At 38.9% G+C, this 21,299-nt stretch overlaps 1 pseudogene; it reads left to right on the top strand.

Moving 5' to 3' along the window:
* Window positions 1–9,378: 9,378 nt before the first annotated feature.
* LOC138848744 (selenoprotein H-like) lies at window positions 9,379–21,028 on the top strand (annotated as a pseudogene).
* Window positions 21,029–21,299: the final 271 nt, after the last annotated feature.

Below are 21,299 nucleotides of genomic sequence, written 5' to 3'. Positions count from 1 at the left end.
ATTGCTATAATATTCCCTCTTACACAGCTTTGCTGTTTCCCATAAGTATTGATATGTTGTATTGTCATCTTCACTTGTTTCCAAAAATTCTTTTATTTCTTCTATGACCCACTATTCATTTGGGAGCATGTTGTTCAGTCTCCATGTGTTAGCATATGTTTTAGAGGTTCCAGAGCTGCTGATTTCCAGCTTCATTGCTTGTGGTCCTAGAAAATGCATGGCATGATTTGATTTTTTGAATTTTCTGAGAATTATTTTATTGTGGAACATGTTGGCAATCTTAGATAAAGTTCCATGTACAGATGAGAAGAATGTGTATTCTGCAACTGTGAGATAAAAATTTCTTCATATTTCTGTTATGTCTATTTGGTCTATAGAGTTGATTAACTCTGCTGTTCCCTTGCTGATTCTCTGTGAGGTTGATCTGTCCATTGCTGAAAGTGGTGTATTGAAATCCCCCATTACTATTGTATTGAGTCTATGTCTCATTTTAGATCCCTTAACATTTCTTTAAAGTAGTCAGGTGCCCTGTAGTCAGGTACACATACAATTATAATAGTCACATCTTCCTGTTGAACTGATCCTTTAATCATTACCTAGTGCCCTTTGACTCTTTTAACAGTTTTTGTATTGAATTCTATTTTGTGTGATATTAGGATGGCTGCACCAGCTCTTTTTAGGTTTCTGTTAGCCTGGGATATCTTTTTCCATCCTTTCACTTTTAGCCTGCATACATCTTTGTTGGTGAGAAGTGTTTCTTATAGGCATCAAATAGATTGGTTTTGTTTTTTAATCCATTCAGCCAGTCTGTGTCTTTTAACTGGAGAGATAAGGTCATTTACATTCAAGGAGACTATTGGAAAGTAGTAACTTTTCCCAACCACTTTTCCTTAAACATTCCTATTTTTTTTTACTTTGGATTTCCTTTGTACTTTACTGGAGCTTTCCTTCCTTTACCTTCTTCTGCAGTGATGACCATGTTTCAGTGTTTCTCTGTGTGCAGCACATCCTTAAATATCTTCTGCAGGGCTGGACCTGCACTAACAAATTCTTTCAGTTTCTGTTTGTCATGGAAGGTTTTTATTTAACCTTTGTTCATACCTGAGAGTTTTGCATCATATAGTATTCTGGGTTAACAGGTTTTTTTTTTTTTTTTTTCTCCTAAGACTTAAGATATATCTCGCCATTCTTTCCTAGCCTGTAGGATTTCTGATGAGAAGTCCACTGTGTGTCTAATTGGAGATCCTCTGAAAGTAATCTGATGTTTCCCTCCTACACCTTTTATAATCTTTTCTTTATGTTTTACTGTGGAGAGTTTAATTACAATGTGTCATGGTGAAAATATTTTCTGGTCATCTGAATTGAGTTATTTGTGCTCCCTTACTTGGATGCCCCTTTCTTTCTCCAAATTGGAGAAATTGTTGGTTATTATTTCACTAAAAAGGCCTTCTAATCCTTTCTCTCTTTCCACACCTTCAGGAACTTCTAGAAGCCATATGTTGGGTCGCTTGATAGTATCCTGTAGATTCCCAACAGTGTTTTTTAGTTTTCTAATTTCCTCTTGTGTTTGGTCTGACTGTTTAATTTCCTGTGTTTTGTCTTCTAAGTTGGATATTATTTCTTCTGCTTCACTGATTCTGTTAAGGTTCTCCACTGTATTTTTTTATTTGTTCTATTGATTTCTTCATTTCCAAGATTTCATTTTGATTTTTCTTTTAGATCTCAATTTCGTGGGAGAAATTTTCTTTCATGTCATTTATGGATTACATTAGTTCATGCATTTACTTCTGATTATTTCTAAATAATACTATGAATCAATTTTTTAAATTCTATTTCTTGCATTTGTTAAATCTCATCATCTTAACAATCTAGTATTGAGGTGCTGTGTTCTTTTGGGGGTGTCTTTTTGTCTTCCTTGTTCTTGTTTCTTGGCTTGGTGCATTATTATTAGGCATTTGTGGGGATACTAATTGGTTTCTTCCTATTTACTTTTTAAGGAATACAAATTTCATAAGTACAACATTAGGAATATAGTTATTCTTCTCACCATTCCTGACCTCCCACCCACACTCCCAACCCTCGTCTACCTCCCTCTCTCCTTTCCAAGTTCCATCTGGGTTAAGATTCATTTTCAAGTACACCTAAGACCAGCTCAATACTAAGTAAAGATTTCAACAATTTGCGCGTGCACACACACACATACACACACAAAAAACTGTTTGAGAACTGGTTTTACAGTTAACTCTCAACCCAACTCAGTAAGGACAGAGGTCCTGCATGTGGAGTTAGTGTACAATGACTCCTGTTGTTAATTTACCAATTAACACTCTTATGTATGACATCAGTGACCACCTGGGCCTCTTGATATAAGCTGCCTAAGCTATGGAAACCTTTTGAATCCATAAAATCTGTCGGTATTTTGACAAGGCCATAAGCAAAGTGAAAGTTCTCTCCTCCCGTTAGAGAAAAGTACAACCTTCTTTGATGGCCACTTCTTTCTGCTGGGGTCTCACTCACAGAGATACTTCATGTAAAACATTTTTTGCCACCATTTCTTGGTTCTGCATGACTGATATTTTAATATTTATTTTATTTGAAAGGCAGAATTACAGAGAATGAGATTGACATATAAAGGATATATAGAGAAAGAGATATTCCATCTGCTGGTTAACTCCTCCAATGGCTGCAATGGCCAGGGCAATGCCAGGACAAAGCCTGAAGCCTGGAACTCCATTTTGGTCTCCAACATGGGGGCAGAGGCCCAGGCACCTTTGCCATCTTCCACTACTTTCCCATGTGGATCAGCAGGAAGCGAGATTGTATATTGAAATGCTAGGTGTTGAATTGGAGCTGATATGGGATGCTGGCATCTCAAGCTATGTTTTAGCCTACTAAGCCAAATTGCCAGCCCATGCTTGTGGATCTTTTTCATGTGACTTTTTTACACACATTTAAGTTACTAAATATATCAGCTACTGTTGCTGCGGATACGTTCTGAGAGGAGGAGTGCAGTGAGGGCAAGAGGCGTGGGGTCACCACACAGACACTGGGAGTCAGGTGAAAGCAGGCCAGAGGCGAGCAGCCCACAGACTCAATAATTTCAGTTGGTACAGCAGCTTAAATAGCCAAGGCAGCCAATCTGGTGAAGGGGCGGTTATGCCCTAACCAATCACAGCCTGTTGCCAAGCAGGCTCCATTGCCAGGTGGTTCCCCAGGTGGTTCCCCAGGTGGTTTCTGAAGCTATTCCTGAGTAACTAACACTCGCTTGCAGTGGCCATCTTGGCATGGCCTTCTCATTCCACCACAAGCTACCACTGTTACAATACCCTGTAACTGTCTGATAGGTATATAGTCTGGAATGATTTCACTATTCTGCTTCTGTTATTACAGTTTTTCTTGTTTTATTCATTCTTTTCCTTTACTTATGACCAGTCTGTTATTATCTATTAATAAATTACAAAATAGTTAATTTTGAATGGCGTATATATCTCAATTGCATATTTGTTTTCTATTTAGTGATATTCACTATCATCTCATTAATTTTTTCCACATTCTTTGAATTTGAACTTTTGTCCTTTTGTATGATTTTACATATATACTATGTATATATTTCTGCAGAGGCCGGCGCTCCGCACTGACCCGAAGCAAGGAGCCAGGTGCTTCTCCTGGTCTCCCATGCGGGTGCAGGGCCCAAGGACTTGGGCCATCCTCCACTGCACTCCCAGGCCACAGCAGAGAGCTGGCCTGGAAGAGGGGCAACCGGGACAGAATCCGGCACCCCGATCGGGACTAGAACCCAGTGTGCCAGCACCGAAGGCAGAGGATTAGCCTAGTGAGCCACGGCGCCGGCCTACTATATATATATATTTCAGTCTTTATTCTTTCTAATATGTGCATCCATGACTACAAAATTCTTGGTAAACACTATTTTAGCTGCATGCCACAAACTGATTGGTTCTCATATTAAGAACTGATTTATTTAATGTGTCTATTAGAAGTCCAAGTAAAATATCAGGAAAAGAGCTAGGTTTATTGTTTCATCAAGTACATGAGCTATCGTAATTATAGATACAAAATTGAAAGTCACTAGAATAAAAATGTTCATTACAGTCATGAGAATGAAGATTTCAAGATAGTATCTGTAGATAGAAATAAAAACATCTCAATGCTCAGGATTATGACACTTTACTATTGAGAGATGAAGGAGGTCAGAAGGAAAATGTGATGTACTGAAGTTCAATGATGATTTTTAAAAAGTGAAACTTCAATACTTTCCTCATAAAAGTAAAGATTGTATTTCCCTCTACTTATATCTAGGTCAGTTCTGTAATGTTTTTGTCTAACATATTTTGGTAGAATTATGATTTCTAGGATTTGGAATTAGGTTTTAAAAGTTTGAAATGAATTTTCATGTTCTTAAATGCTTACTTTTGGACCAATTACATCAGATGACAACTAAACTACACAGAAGCCGTATGGAAGAGCCCTTAAGCACCCAGCTGTAGAACCAGATGAATTCACCCCACAGCCACTGTGTCAGTTTAATTTGTTTCATAGGTGATTTCACATAAGACCAACACAAGAATCACTCAACAAAACCATAAAATCTTTAAAATGTTATATGCTTGCATTATTTTATACCATTTAGTTTGAAGAGTTTATTTTCCAGTAAATAACTGCCACATTGATGAAGAAAATGTTTAAAAAATAAATACCAGATGTTAATGTTTCTTCTTCAATCAAGAACTGAGGGGGGGGGGGGCGGCGCCACCGCTCAATAGGCTAATCCTCCACCTAGCGGTGCCGGCACACCGGGTTCTAGTCCCGGTCGGGGCGCCGGATTCTGTCCCGGTTGCCCCTCTTCCAGGCCAGCTCTCTGCTGTGGCCAAGGAAGGCAGTGGAGGATGGCCCAAGCGCTAGGGCCCTGCACCCCATGGGAGACCAGGAGAAGCACCTGGCTCCTGCCTTCAGATCAGCACGGTGCGCTGGCTGCAGTGTGCCAGCCGCGGCGGCCATTGGAGGGTGAACCAATGGCAAAAGGAAGACATTTCTCTCTGTCTCTCTCTCTCACTATTCACTCTTCCTGTTTAAAAAAAAAAAAAAAAAGAACTGAGGGGGCTGGTGCTGTGGCTCAGTAGCACTGACATCCCATATGGGCACTAGTTTGAGTCCTGGCTGCTTCTCTTCCAATCCAGCTCTCTACTATGGCCTGGGAAAACAGTAGAAGTTGGCCTAAGTGCTTGGGCCCTTGCACCTGTACGAGGCTCCTGGCTCCTGGCTTTGGATCGGCCCAGCTCCAACTGTTGTGGCCATTTGGGGAGTGAACTGGTGGATGGAAGACCTTTCTCTTTGTCTCCTCACTCTCTCACTGTCTGTAACTCTATCTCTCAAGTAAATAAATAAAACTTTTTTTTAAAAAAATCAAGAACTGAGAAAGATGAATATTGGTTTAGAATTCTAAGAAATATATTATTGGCAGCAATAATAATTCTCTGAAGAGATTATAAAAAGGATGGATAATGCAATATCTGGAAAATTTATTTGAAGATTTTTTTTGTGAAATTGTGAATATAACAGTGTGTTGCATATTATTAGAAGTGTTACAATAAAAGGGTGAAGATTTGTGATGCAGGAGATAGAGAAAGAATTGTTAGTGAATTATCTGGAGATAAACCTGAAAAGAGATCACCAACAGTCTAATTCACACAAGAGGATTTGACCTCGGACGTGAGTTTGGATGATTTCCTGTGGTGAGTAGGGAGGTGAGAAAGTTGGGTAGCAGAAGCCTGTTGGCTTTTTGGCTTCTAGAATTTTGTTTATCTGAGATAAATAGGAAGCCAAGTCATTAATAGAGAATCACAATGGGAAAGTGTTTGGACATCTGAAGGAAAAAAAGAAATTGCAAATGAGACAGCTCCCTTTTCTTCTCTTATTGAAATTGGGACTAAAATAGGAACTGCATTACATATTCACATATCATATATATTTTAATATATAGAAATGTTAAAATATTAGATATTTCCTATATTAACAATGCATATAACAATCATGAGTATCTTTCAGATGATTTGTTTGTAAATATATATATGTAATTATGTATGTGTATATATATACATATTTATAATTTTTCCCATAAATTAGCAACTAGCTTAGAGTTTATTCTTGTTTCCCAGTAACTAAATGTAGATTTTATTTACAAACACAACATTTTTGAATGCAGTAATTCTTCTTTTAGCGTTTGCATGTAGAAGCATATCTCACAGTAACTATGTCTATGAGAATGATGCTTTGATCTTTGTACAGATCTGGACATGAAAACCACAGACTGAAGATTTCTGAGACCATTCCATGTTCAAGCTCTCCTCCTGGGAAAACAATCTATTCAGTGAATTGCAACAACCCCACTTCCCTGGCCCTGAAATTTCTCATACCCTGCTGTGAGGTTATCTACACATTTTTAAAGTTGTTTGTTATATTTCATCTAATATTTTAGGCATTTTAATCGAATTTTTTAAATTAGTCTATGAACTACTTTACATAAAAATGCTTCCTTGTGTGTATGTATATATGTGTGTGTGTGTGTCTGTGTGAGAGAGAGAGAAAGAGAGAGAGAGAGAGAGAGAATCTTAGGCATGTCACATTATATTTGGAGCCATTCTTTTTTAATCTGCAATATTGAGGTAAAAACATGAACCCCACACAGCTGTTGAGGTTAACAACACAATTCATGAAGCAAGACTTAGGGCATCACATATTGATTCATTCTCTCCTCAAAGATTTCACTCCCTCAGGCTAGTGTTATGACACAGTGAGCTAAGCTGCTGCTTGTAGAGCTGGCATCCCACATCAGCTTGCCTACTGGAGTCCTGGCTTCTCAACTTCCATTGCATTCCATTCCCTTTTTATTGAGCATGGGAAGGCAGCAGAGGATGGCCCAAGTTCTAGTGCTCTTGGGGCCCAAACGAAAGACCTGGATGGAGCTCCAGCTTCCTGGTTTTGACCATCAACAGCCCTAGCCATTGTGGCCATTTGAGGAGTGAATCAGCAAACAGAAGGTTTCTCTCTCCGCCTCTCACTCTCTCTCTCCCTCTCCCTCTCTCTCTTTTTCTCTTCCACTTAAATTATTAACAAAATCCTTAAAAAATCCATTCCCTGTGTTTATGTTAAGTGTACAGTTAAGTAATTACCAGATGTGAATTATCTTATAAAAGTTACTAACCATAGGGTTGGCTCTGTGGCATAGTAAGTTAAGCATCCGCCCTTGGTTCCAGCATCCCATATGGATGCCTATTGAGTCCTGACTGCTCCTCTTCTGATCCAGCTCCCTGCTAATGACCTGGGAATGTAGCAGAATATGGCCTAAGTGGTTGGGCCCCTGCACCCATGTGGGACACCCGGGAAGAAACTGCTGGCTCCTGACTTCCAAATGCCCCAGCTCCAGCTGTTGCGGCTATTTAGGAGTGAACAGGGGGAAGAAGACCTCTCTTGTGTCTCTCCCTCTCCCTGTAACTCTACATTTCAAATAAATAAATAAATAAATCTTTAAAAAGAAAAATTGGTAACCACTAAAGTATTCATGCATTGCAGACAGGTCTTTTTTTCTCCAATGTCCTAACAGTTTTATCTGACTCATGAATTTTGAATTACAAATCAAACATTTGCAGATATGATTTCATGATTGGATTATTTTTTGAAATTCACATTTATAACAATAGTCCTCTTAAGTAACTGCACAGGTGCTATGATGCCTAGAGGCATGGATGGAGACATCTATTTCTGTAATACTGTGTTTAGTGTCTGTTGTGTGATTGTCAATTAACTTTATACTACAAGAATGTGGGTCATGCACTGAGCACTCAAACCTTGGAGTTAATAAACCCGGGGGTTCTTAGGCTTGATTTTAAATTTGCTTTGAAAATTCAGTGAAGATTCTAATAATGATATTTTTAAAAGCCTTATTTTCAATCACAGCTTCTCTATTGCATTTGCATAATAGAGTCAGATGATATTTTTTTCTGAGACCAAATTTATCACCTCCAATCTGCAATCTGGAAATCAACAGTGTTCGCTTGGCACCTTCTCACAGCATAAGCAATTAAACATATGAAATATAAACTTTGTTTAAAATTGCACTGACAAGTGAGTTGGACACACCTGTCCCAAATCTGTGGCCAAAAAAGATAAGAATATATTTGTAAGGAAAGTAATCAGATATTATTAAAATTCAGAAACTGAATCAGTCTCTTACTGAACAGAGAAGTATAATTTTAAATAAGGATTTTAGTCTCTGATTCATCTTGAAGAAACGTGAAAGTGAGAAGAAAACATGACTGTGCATTCTCACTGGCAGGTTGTGAAAGACATAAAAATAATAAATGCAAGTCTGTTTCTCATTCATAGTAAATACTAAATAAATATACATAATTAATTTACTAGATGAACACCGATGCTGTATTTTACACACAGATTATTTTAAATGTGAATGGAACATAATTTTATTTATTTGTCAGCTAATAATTATTTTGTGTGAGGCATGGCTATTTCATGTTTTGCACAATTTATTTCATTTAATCAAAGCAAAACTATGAGATACAGACAGAGGCACAGAAAGTTTAAGTAGCACATGCAAGTTTATGCAGTGACTAAAACATTCAGCCCCAATGTGGCCCCAAGGCCTCACTTACTGCTTTCATATGAGATGCAGATACATGAGATAAAGGTTCTAAGGAAGCAGAGGCATGACAAATAAAGCTGATGAAGATATTTTAGCACTGGAGATGACTGTTTAAACTGGGGCACTTGCTCATGTATCACATTTCTGTGTGTGTATGTATGTGTGTGTGCATGCGTGTGTCTTATGATGCAAGCACATTTTGAAAGGAGGGCCATCGTGTATACAACTGAAGCACAGGCTGTAAAAAGCAAGAAGGCCCTGCCTCGAGCTGAGTTTTTCTGTTGAAGATGCGACAGCGCCGTTGAAGGAAGAGGACCACGTGTAGGACCAAGTACACTGCCTCATGTGGAATTTGCCTTTTCATCAGTGAGGCTGCTTCAAGTCCTCTGAGACATAAATTTTTCTCAGCAATAAGATTTCAACTGTCAGTAAACAGGTGGATTCTGAGATAGGATGCAAGGGGGAGACTCATTTTCCTGTTTCTGTGAACCACATATTTGTAAGGCTAACAGTTCTGCCTAGGAGAGTGCAGGAGACTTCCTGGGTGTGGGTCTTGGCACATTGCTTAGATCAAGAGGTAGAAAAGGTGCAAGAAAGATGTGAGCCTGAGGTTGCAACCAAGGCCTGAGGGCACGAGAATTGATCCTGTCTAGGAGCGTGTGACAGCGTTTCTTGGATTTGCAACCCTACATTTTATGATCATCATGTTGATGTCGGTCAGTGTGATTCACATCCTGCTCCAGGCATATGGACGACCCCTAGAGAAACCTGCAGCTTCTCCTGCTTGCACTGCTGTGGATATGCCTGCAGGGTCTGTCTACTGGAGAGAATCATGGTCAGTGGAATTGTCACCACACAAGGACGCTGGTGATAACAATAGGAACAAGGCAAAGTAGACAGAAAAAAAAAAATCATTAAGCACCAGTCCAGAGCATCCATGAATCCATTAGCTTGGAAAATACCAGAAAATTTCAGAAAAACATTGATTGATTGATTGATTGATTGATTGATTTGAAAGGCAGAGCTGGAGAGAGAGATGGGGGAGAGGGGTCATCCATCCCTATCCACTGGTTCATTCCTCAAATTCTCACATAACCAGAGAGTGCCAAGCCAACGCCAGGACTCAGGAACCCCATCCAGTTCTCACAGATGAGTGTTAGGGACCCAAGTGCTTGAGCCATCACCTGCTACTTCTCAAGATGCACATTAACAGGAAATTGGATCAGAAGAAAGTGGACAGGAACAGGACCAGGCATTCTCATGTGGCTTGCGGGTATTCCGAGTGGCAGTTTAACCCATCATTTCACAATATCTCTCCAAGGAAATATTTGTATTACAAGTGACTTCATGTTATTTGGCTAATGATGGATTCATAACATAAAATATTCATATTTTTATAAAACAAGTACAAGGTTTATACAAATATCTGCACTCATTTTTTTTGACAGGCAGAGTTAGTGAGAGAGAGAGAGAGACAGGGAGAATGGTCTTCCTTTTTCCGTTGGTTCACCCTCCAAGTGGCCACACGGCCGGCATACTGCGCCTATCCGAAGCCAGGAGCCAGGTGCTTCCTCCTGGTCTCCCATGTGGGTGCAGGGCCCAAGGACCTGGGCCATCCTCCACTGCACTCCTGGGCCACAGCAGAGAGCTGGCCTGGAAGAAGAGCAACTGGGACAGAACCGGCACCCCAACCAGGACTAGAAACTGGGGTGCTGGCGTCGCAGGCGGAGGATCAGCCTAGCAAGCCGCGGCATCGGCCTCTGCACTCATTTTTTAAAGGTTTATTTATTTATTTATTTGAAAGGCATAGTTACAGAGAGGAAGAAGCAGAGGAATAGAGAGAGAGAGAGAGAGAGAGAGAGAGAGGTCTTCCAGTTGCTGGTTCACTTTTCAGATGTCACAATGGCTGGAGCTGAGCTGATCTGAAGCCAGGAACCAGGAGGCTCTTCCTGGTCTCCCATATGGGTGTAGGGTCCCAAGGACTTGGGCCATCTTCTACTGCTTTCCCAAGCCATAGCAGAGAGCTGAATCAGAATTGGAGCAACTGGGACTCGAGCCGGTGCCCATATGGGATGCTGACACTACAGGCAGAGGTTTTACACACTACGCCACAGCACCGATCCCAAATATCTGCACTTATGATGATATGCATTTAAATTCAAACAATAAAACTGAACTGAGACTCACAGACTCATAAAATTTAAAAGACAGTTCAAGAAAATAAGCAGATTTATTAGTTGTGAAGACTGACATTACTCTTACTGATACCCATGTACACTGTTGTCAAAATTACCTGTTTGGAATTTGATGTGACGTGAACTTGTGAATTAATAAATGTAACATAGTAGCTTCAATCAATAAGAATAACAAATCTCTGTCAGTTCTCAGTTGGAGTTCACTTACCACCCAGTAGGAAAGACGGGCAATGCAGCCACTGACTGTTTACATCAATATTTAAAAACACTAAACCACTTTATTTTTACTCTGGATTCAAATATCTTTAGCAGTCAATTTTATTTTCTATATTGTAAAATGCATCATTCCACGATCAATTTTATATGTTAAGGAAAGCACTTAATACTAAATAAACTTCTAGCATGCCTTAAAATTATTTATTGAACATTGCTAGATTTTAGAAGCAGCATGATTAAATCACAGCAATTACATTATTGTGTGTGTGTTTAATTACAGTAATTTTCTTTTGAAAATATTTTTCTTGTCATTGGTTATTGGGCTTAAAGGAGAATAGGAGAGTTCCAGTTGTGACTTACTAACAAAGATATCATAAAGGCTACCAACTCTGAGCCATACTTTGGGCCACTGGATGGGCCAGAATGTAAATAATGATGTGTATTTGAGTCTCAGTGTGTCCATGCTTTAACTGGTTAGCACTGAGCACTTCAAATATGCTAAATTCAATTTATTAATATTTCTGCAAAGCAAAATGATTTCACAAGTTAGTAATTTAAAATAACTGTATTTATTCAACCAACGTTTACTCTGCAGACAAGCTATGTTTCCTTTGGCCTGAAATGGACAGTTTGGACTTGGAGAATCTAGCATGATCTCACCCCTACTTCTGTCTTCCACTGGGTATGTGAGAAAGCTGCACTCTCCCTTCCCATGGCTTCTATTCTTCCAGCAACACAGTGAAAGACTGCACATAGAATTAATGATCCCTACGTGCAAGCCCTCTTACATTCCTATTTTGTCAGAGGTACTAAAATCTCTACGGTCATAACACAGCCACATGCAAATTTGGGAGACAAATATGCTATTTTTAGATCGTTCATTTATTTCTTAAAATTTTTATTAATATAAAAGGAACAGATTTTATGTATTTCATAGTCATGCTAACATCTCTAGCTTTCTCTAAAACTCTCCCTTTTGAGGCCTTAATAAACAGTTAACAGCACTCCATGCATGTCTTAATTTAAGGACTTCATTACTCAATTATCATATGACAGTCAGAGTAAAAAAGAAATTAAAAAAATTCATAGTAGAATGGAAGAATCACAACTATTTGCCCTGGCAGATGATATGCGCTTTATACATGGAAAACCAACAAATCCACAAAAATACTTTCAAAAGTAACACTATTACACATAATAAAATGATTATTTCCTCAAGGTTGCAGGTACAAGATCCATAAAATCAATTCATGACATAAGCTATCAATGAGCAGTGTGATCATACAATTTAAAAATGTAATTAAAATAATCCAAAGAATTACATATTTGGGAACTATTTTAACAAATTCAGTTCAAAACTTGTTCTTTGAATACTACAAGCATCACCGCAATACATTCAAAAAGAGTCAATAAGTGAAACAGATCTTGTGTTAATGGTTCAGAAAACAATATTTTTAATAACCCAATGCTGCCCAAGGTAATCTATTAATTCAATATAATATCCTTCAAATTCCCAGTTGAGATTTTTAGAATTTTCTAGCTGTTACTAAAATCCCTATGGAAAGTCAAGAAACCCAGAAAGAAGATAGAATTAGAAAAAAAAAGGTGGGAGGGACTGGCATTCTGGCATGGGAGGTAAAGTCACAGTTTGTGATGCCAGCATCCCATATGGAGCCTGGTTGAGTCCCAGCTGTTCCACTTCTGATCCAACTCCCTGCTAAGTACCTGGGAAGACAGTGGAAGATGGCCCAAGTGGTTGGGGACCTGTGCTCAAGTGGGAGACCCAGAAAAATCTCCTGGCTCCTGGCTTCAGCTTCGCCCAACCCTGCCTTGTGGACATTTGGAGAGTGAATCAGTGGATGGAAGACCTCTGTCTCTCGCTGTCTCTCCCTCTCTTTCTCTCTGTAATTCTGCCTTTAAAATACATAAAATAAGTCTTTAAAAAAGAGGCAGATAACTCACATCTCCCAGTTTCAAAACTTACTAAAAGCTATGGCTATTAAGAAAATAAGTATTTGGATAAAAATAAGAATGTAGGTCAGTAGAATAGTATTGAAAATCCAGACAGAAATCTTTATAGCTTTGGTCAATTAACTTTGAACAAATGATTTAGGACTATTGAATAGGAAAAGAATAGAGACTTTAGCAATTACTGTTTGGATAACTGAATCTCCATATGCAAAAAATATATAGTAAATTGGACCCCTACCTCATTTCTGAAATAAAAATTCAAAATTAATCATAGACCTAAATGTTACATGCCAAATCTGAAAAATACTTAGAAGAAAATATAAGTACATTATCTTTGATTATGTAAGAATGCTTTAGACACATGCATATATTAACAACAAAAGAAATAGTAGATTCAGCTTTATCAATTAAAAACCCCTGGTTAAAGCAGTATACATAAATAAGCAATGCACAGAACTGGAGAAATTATTTGCAAGTCATATATTTGGCAATGAGTTTGCATCCAAGCTATATGAATCTCTCTGGCACTTGACAACAAGAAAAATCTAATTAAAAATTGAGAAAAGCATTTTAAGAGATATTACTCCAAAGGAGATACTGACCTAGCAATTATGTGTATGAATAGATGTTCAGTATCATTGGCTATTAACAGTGCAAACCAAAATCATATATATTACCACATTACACACATTTCTATAATAAAAATACAATAACTGGCTTTAACAAGCATGTTGAAAATCATATTTTCATATACTGCTGGTTTGAATATAAAGAGCTATAGTCTCTTTGAGAAACAGTTTGGCAGTACTTCAATAGGATAATCCTAGAATTATCATATGATATAGCAGTTCTATTTTTAAGTATAAAACAAATTGAAAATAAATGCCATGTTCACATGAAAAGTTTCATACAAAAGTTCAGATTTTGCATGAATAATGGTCAAAAATTATACCAATCCAAATTTCCATCAACTGACAAGTGGAAAAACAAAATATTGTATATACTTATTCATACAATATTAGTAAGCAATATAAATTTATTAAGTATTGATATAGCCCAAAACACATGAAAATATTATGCTAAGTGAAAAAAATCCAGTCACAGATGCCACACATTGTGTGGTTCCACTTATATAAAACATTGAGAATAGGCAAATTCATAGATAGAAAATACATTTGTGTTTTCAAGAGGTTTGAAGAAGGTACAACTAACGAGAAAAGGGCACCAATTTTTGAAAGTTAAAAATGTTCTTAATGTAGATATTTGTAAATATTGCCTGATTACGTGAATAAACTTAAACAATCATTGAATTGCTGTCGGCATTTAGCATGGAAACCAAGATGTCCATTTTCCACTTTGGAATGCTTGGATTTGATTAAAGTCTTCCACTCCTTACTCCAACTTCCTGAAAGGCTGCTGATGGTGTAAGATTGTTTTTCTGGCAATCATGTAGGAGGTCTGGATTGTGTTCCTTGCTATAAGCTTTGGTCCTGACCCAGTTCTGGCTGTTGCAGGAATTTGGGGGAGAGAATGACCATATGAGAGTTCCTCCCTAATATCTAATAAAGTGAAGAACAAATGCTGAACTCTCAAACCTAAGAGTGAATTATAGGATTGGTGAAATATATGCCAATAAGTTTGTTAGAACCTTGGAACTCCTAATCTACAGGAATCCATCCTCAAATATAACATTTTATTTAATGCACCCTCCACAACAGTCAGGACAACAGCTGACCAAGTCACTGCTTCTCATAGCGTGAATTTCACTTACAGCTTATTATTCTTTTTTTTTTTTTTACTATTTTCTTTTTCTACTTAATGTTATTGGTTGAACACTTTACTTACACAGAATTATTCATAGGTGTTTAAATCCAATTGAAAATTGATCCCAGTAAAAGATAAGAGTGGGAATAATAGAGGGATGAGATGTACAGTTTAGCACACGTTCCCACGGACTTACCCCCAAGGGTAAAGCTAAAAACTTGCCACGGGACTCCAAATCCCATTAGGCTGGGTGGTATTAATGACATCTTACTAGTTAAAGTGATTATTTTAAGTGTGATACTGATCATATATATATAGCATTAATTGTCAAAGGGTCACATAAATAAGACCAACTGTCTGATAATAACAATAGATAGAATTAAAAAGGAGAGAGTGATCCAACATGGGAAGCAGGCCACACAGCAGACTCATTGAATACCAAACGCCCTAAACAGCACTGTGGCCTCAGAATCAGCCCTTAAAGCATTCGGATCTGTCTAAAAACCCATGAGAGCATTTCAGGAATGGAAAGCCAAGACACTGTCGCAAAAAAATGACCTTCATGAAGAATCTCTGTGAGTGAGATTTCTGTGAGTGGAAAGAAGGGACCATCAAAGAAGGAAGCACCTTTCTCTGAGGGAGGAGAGAATTTCCACTTTGCTTATGGCCCTGTCTAAATACTGACGGAGTTTCTGGACTCAATAGGTTTCCATAGCCTTGGCAGCTCATGACAAGAGCCTAGGGGGATCACTGACATCATAAATAAGAGTGTCAATTGTTAAATAAATATGAGGAGTCACTGTGCACTTGCTCCCCATGTAGGACATCTGTCTGAATGAGTTGTACTATGAGAACTAATGGTAAAGCTTGACTTCAAACAGTATTTATACTCTGCGTGTCTGTGTGGGTCCAAACTATTGAAATCTTTGCTTAATACAGAGTTGATCTTCTGTATATAAAGATAATTAAAAATGAATCTTAATGAAGAATGGGATGGAAGAGGGAGTAGGAGGTGGGACGAGAGTGAGGTGGGAGTGTGGGTATAGGGGGAAGCACCACTATATCTCTAAAGCTGTACCTATGAAATTTATATTTATTAAATAAAAGTTTTGTAAAAAATGCACCCTCCAAATTTTGCACTCACGACTTACATAGGCATTTTTATTTATGTACAAAAAGCCTCAAAACTTGTATTTCATTTATTTACTTATTTTGCATGATGACGCTTTTATTCATCATTGAATGCTACATATATTGAATTTTCAAATTCTTCTGATTCCCACAGTAAACAGGTGAAGGTGTCATTACAAACCTATCTATACAGAAATGAAACTACAGCTCAGAGAGGTTAAACAGCTTGATAAAGTTTACAGATAAAAAAATCAATCCAGTAATGAGGAGACTAAAAACAATACTTTACTAGATGCACATAAAGATTTAAGGGAGGAGCCATGTTATTGTGGGAAGAATTGAATCTAGAATACATCCATTCTTAAACAGGAGGAAAAAATAAGATACAATTTTATTAATAGTAATTGTTTATATTTATCTGCTACAGTGATATTCCCAAACAGGCTTTCAATGTGCATTTATCAAAACAAGCTAATCAACAGTTACCTTCACTTTTTTCATACAATGTATACTGATAGGTTCGTATGAATTATAATCACGCCACCATGCTGTACATTACTAGAAACTTCTTCATTTGATCTGACTCTGATTTCCTACTCATTATCCAAACTCCCTCCATCCTCTGTTCCCCTCTAATCCTCCAGTAATCAGCATTCTGTGTTAAGATTGACTTTTTTTAGCTCACTTTATGAGGAAGAACATGCAGCACTTATATTTTTGTGTTTGACTTATTTCACTTAACAAGTTTTCACCATTTTGCTGAAAATGACAGGATTTTATTCTTTTTTTTTTCAGGCTTGGCTAGTATTTCAGTGTGTGTGTGTGTGTGTGTGTGTGTCACTTTTGCTTTGTCAGCTCATCTGAGCATGGACCCCTGGATGGATTCCCCTTGGTCTTTGCAAGCACAGTTGCAATAAACATGGTGGAGCAGATAATCTTTAGGTACAATGATTTTATGTCCTTGGAGTGTATATCCATCAGTGGAATTGGAGATCATAGAGCAGTCCTATTTCTAGGGACTTTTGTTTGATGCTGTATGAAAATTCATTTTTTTAATTCAAGGGTTTATTGAGATAAAGCATTTTTAATTTACATTATAGTCAAAGACTTAATGGTTGTATTAAATAAAGAATTGAACAAATGAGAAGACCTTCGTCCAACAGGAAAATAGGAAAGGTGTCTGAACAATAATGAAATGAATTTTCAACCTATATAAAATTTAAAACTCACAAAATGATTAACACTATAGTAGTAACTAATTATTATAACTTTGTTAAATAAAGATTTTAAAGAAAGCTTAACAACAACAACAAAACACTTATATTTGTAACAGAATCAATAAACATGGGCTTTTTTCTTCTTTTTCTTTTTAATTTTAGCTACCACCTGTAAGGGAGAACATTTGGTATTTGCATTTTTATACTGTTTTTCACAGCTGCAGTACTAATTTACATTCCTATCAATAGCATAAAAAAGTTCTTGTTTCTCCACCCCTTGCCAGTATTTGTTACTTTCTGTATTTTTTTATTTTTTTATTTTTATTTTTTGACAGGCAGAGTGGACAGTGAGAGAGAGAGACAGAGAGAAAGGTCTTCCTTTGCCGTTGGTTCACCCTCCAAATGGCCGCCACGGCCGGCGCACCGCGCTGATCCGATGGCAGGAGCCAGGTACTTCTCCTGGTCTCCCATGGGGTGCAGGGCCCAAGTACTTGGGCCATCCTCCACTGCACTCCCTGGCCACAGCAGAGAGCTGGCCTGGAAGAGGGGCAACCAGGACAGAATCCAGCGCCCCGACTAGGACTAGAACCCCGTGTGCCAGCGCTGCAAGGCGGAGGATTAGCCTAGTGAGCCGCAGTGCCGGCTTCTGTATTTTTTTATAATAGCCATTGTAACAGGGTTGAGGTGATTCCTCAATGTGGTTTTGATTCGCATTTTTCTGATGACTAGTGATATTGAGCCTTTTTTTCATATATTTGTTCGTTATTTACCTTTCTTCGTTCGAAAACAATCTACTCGTGTCCTTTACCTTTTTTTGTACCTGGATTGACTATTTTGTTAAGTTTTTAGAGCCCCTGACAGATTCTAGATATTAATCTTTTGTCAGATAAGTAGTTTGTTACAGATATCTCATTATTTTCAATGTCTGTTTGCTCTATTGATTATTTCTTTCGTTCTGCACAAGCATCTGAGTTTGATATGATTCCTTTGTCTAGATTTCCTATAGTTTCCTGTGCTTAGGGTCCTATCTAAAAAACATCATTTTCTACACCAACGTCTTAAAGTTTTTTCCTTATGTTTTTTTTTTTTTTTCAGCAACATTGTAGCTTCAGGTATAACATTCAGGTGTTTGATCCGTTTAGGCATTTGATCCATCTTGAGGTGATTTTTGTAAAGGGTGAGAGGTAGGAATCTAATTTCATTTTCTGTATATGTATTTGCAGCTTTTCCAGCAGTGTTTATTGAAAAGGCTCTCTTTTCTTCAATGTATGTTTGTGGCACTTTTGTCAAGGTGTCCATGTGCCTTGGGAATTACTATGGACTGCAGAGAGATATTCTGAGTACCATCTACAGCTACGATCAACATCCACTGTGCCCGTGAGTGCCACGGTTATCTATTCTGCAGCAGTTTGGGAGGTGGTAGTATGGCTTTAAAGAGGATGTGGGCTTCCAGCGTTGTGTGTTTTGCAGCCCCAGATATAGAAAAAACATTCACAGACCTAGGTCTCGGAAGACTAGTTCAAGTTTTGATGAGGACTGTGGTCTAGAAGCCACTAGTCTGAAGCAGAGGAATACAGAAAGGACCCTCCAGGTTCCACAAGCGAATGTGAGTTAGCCTGTGGATTGTAGCACTCAGAATCAGAGTCCCAGCACTACAGAACACAGAAGGGGCTGCCCCTAGTCCCCACAGGGCATTCAAAGGTGATGCTAGGCATTCAGATCTGGCTGAAAAGCCCATGAGAGTATTTCAGGCATGGAAAGCCAAGACATCCTGGCAAAAAAAAAAAAAAAAAAACACCAAACCTAAATGAAAGATCTCTGTGAGTGAGATCCCAGTGGAAAGAACAGGTCTTCAAAGAAGGAGGTACATTTCTCTGAAGGGAGGAGAGAACTTCCACTTTGACTATGACCTTGTCTAAATAAGAGTTGGTGAACTCAAAAGGCTTCCATAGCCTTGGAAACTCATGACTGGAGCATAGGGAATTTACTGATGCCATAAACAGGAGTGTCAATTTGTAAAGTCAACAACAGGAGTCACTGTGCACTTACTCCTCATGAGGATCTCTGTCCTTAATATGCTGTACATTGAGATTTAATGCTATAACTAGTACTGAAACAGTATTTTTCACTTTGTGTTTCTATGTGGGTGTAAACTGTTGAAATCTTTACTTAATGTATACTAAACTAATCTTCTGTAAAAAAAAAAAAAAAGAAATTATCAGTTCCCAACTTGACTCTCACTGGGATTAAACATGACAATAGGTCTGATCTGATTTCATCATCATTTAAAAAATCATCTATTATTTTTCACTTTCTGTTTCTGTGTGGGAGCAAACTGTTGAAATCTTTACTTAATGTATGCTAAACTGATCTTCTGTATATAAAGAGAATTGAAAATGAATCTTGATGTGAATGGAAGGGGAGAGGGAGTGGGGAAGGGGTGGGTTGCGGGTGGGAGGGACGTTATGGGGGAGAAGCCATTGTAATCCATAAGCTGTACTTTGGAAATTTATATTCATTAAATAAAAGTTTAAAAAAAGGGTGATGGTAAGGCTAATGTTCTGACCACTCAACATCCTGTGCTCGGATACAGAGGGGATTTCCCCCGCTGTAGTCCTCTGGGATGGTACATTGGATGCTGCTAGTGCAGAGCCCCAAGCAGCAGAGAGGAACTTGTCCAGATTGTGCAGAACAGGTGTGCATGGCTCCTGGACTTGTGCCCGGTGTCCTGAAGCTGGCGTATAGACGGAGACCTCCTCTCTGCCCTGTGGGGTGCCCTTGCTCTGGCTCTGGGGACGTCTGGTAGGGACAGGGCTGCATGCTGTACCCTAAGACAGAATGTACTTTAACAGAGTCTGCCCTGACACAGCTCAAGGCTGGAAATTTTCTGACTGCGGGAGGCAATCTTGATTCTTTGCAACAAAGTTTCCTTTTTTTGCACCCCTAGGTAGCTTTGAAGACCAGATGTCAATCCAGTGAGGACTGTGGCATTTTCCTGTATTCAGGGCTGTAGGTCTGCAGTGATGACGGGGGTGGCAGAAATTTCTGCTTCTCTCTTCCTAGCAAGATGGAGTCCACTGGGCTGAGAAGCTAGGGTAGGAGCTGTGGTGTGCTTTGCTCCTATCTCTTTGCTAGCTTTAATGTTATCATTACTTCCTTACTGAAGTTTTCCGTGAAACTCCTGAACCTTCATTTCTTCCTTGAATGGTCTGATTCTTGTCTGTAGGTAGGCAGGTGCTGGGTCTAGCATCTTGGGTCCCCTCTCGGTTTCATCAATTTGTAGTTATTATTCTATCGATGGATAACTATGTGATCCCTGGAGCTTTTTTCTACATCACATTAAAGCACATTGAGTAACAATGTGGAGTATAACTCTTTGTACACTTAGTTATTCCTGAAGGAGAAATATTGAGAAGGGTGAAAAATTTAGGTGGCCGTAGGACCTGCCTCTGGGCCACGTGGCACCCCGTGCCAGGCTTACTGCTTTTGCAAGACAAGTCGGCTCTCTTTTGGGTCGGGTTTTAAAAGGCGTCATGGTTCCGGGCAATAGGGAAGCGGAAAGCCGAGGCCGCTCAGGTAGCATCGGCGAGAAGCGAGAGAAGCTGGCACCTGCGGGAAGGCGTGGAGGAGATCGTCATTGCGCACTGCTGAGGCGCCTGTGGGCGCAAGGTCGCGGCCCTAAGCCAGGCGCTGCTCCGGGAGTCGCCGGAGCTCCCAGGGAAGCGAACCCTTCATGCTTCGGAGGGTTGCGCTGCTGCGGAGCGGAGCTCTGGACTGGGGTTAAGCAGGGGCCCCCACGGAAGCTCGAGCGCCCTGAGCCTCACGAGGTGGCGGAAGAGCTGAAGAAGTACCTACCTTAGGGACGTTCGGGCCTGTGCTTCCAGGACAGGACACGGCCGAACTGGAGCCACGTGCCTGAAGCCATGGGCTCTTCCTCTCCGGAAATGATGGTTCAGAGTGAGGCGGCCCTTTAGGAAAGCATGGCAAACGTTCCTGCACTTGGATTGTTTAATAAAGATTAAATAAAGCATCTAAGTAAAAAAAAAAAAAAAAAAAAAAAAAAAAAAAAAAAAAAAAAAAAAATTAGGAAGCAGAATTCAGTTTTCCTTAATTAATTTCTATGATTTTCCA

Source organism: Oryctolagus cuniculus, chromosome 2 (assembly GCF_964237555.1).
Source record: "Oryctolagus cuniculus chromosome 2, mOryCun1.1, whole genome shotgun sequence".
Classification (NCBI taxonomy): Eukaryota; Metazoa; Chordata; class Mammalia; order Lagomorpha; family Leporidae; genus Oryctolagus; species Oryctolagus cuniculus.
Note: the sequence above shows the minus strand (reverse complement) of the source record. Positions and strands in the feature narration are given on the sequence as shown.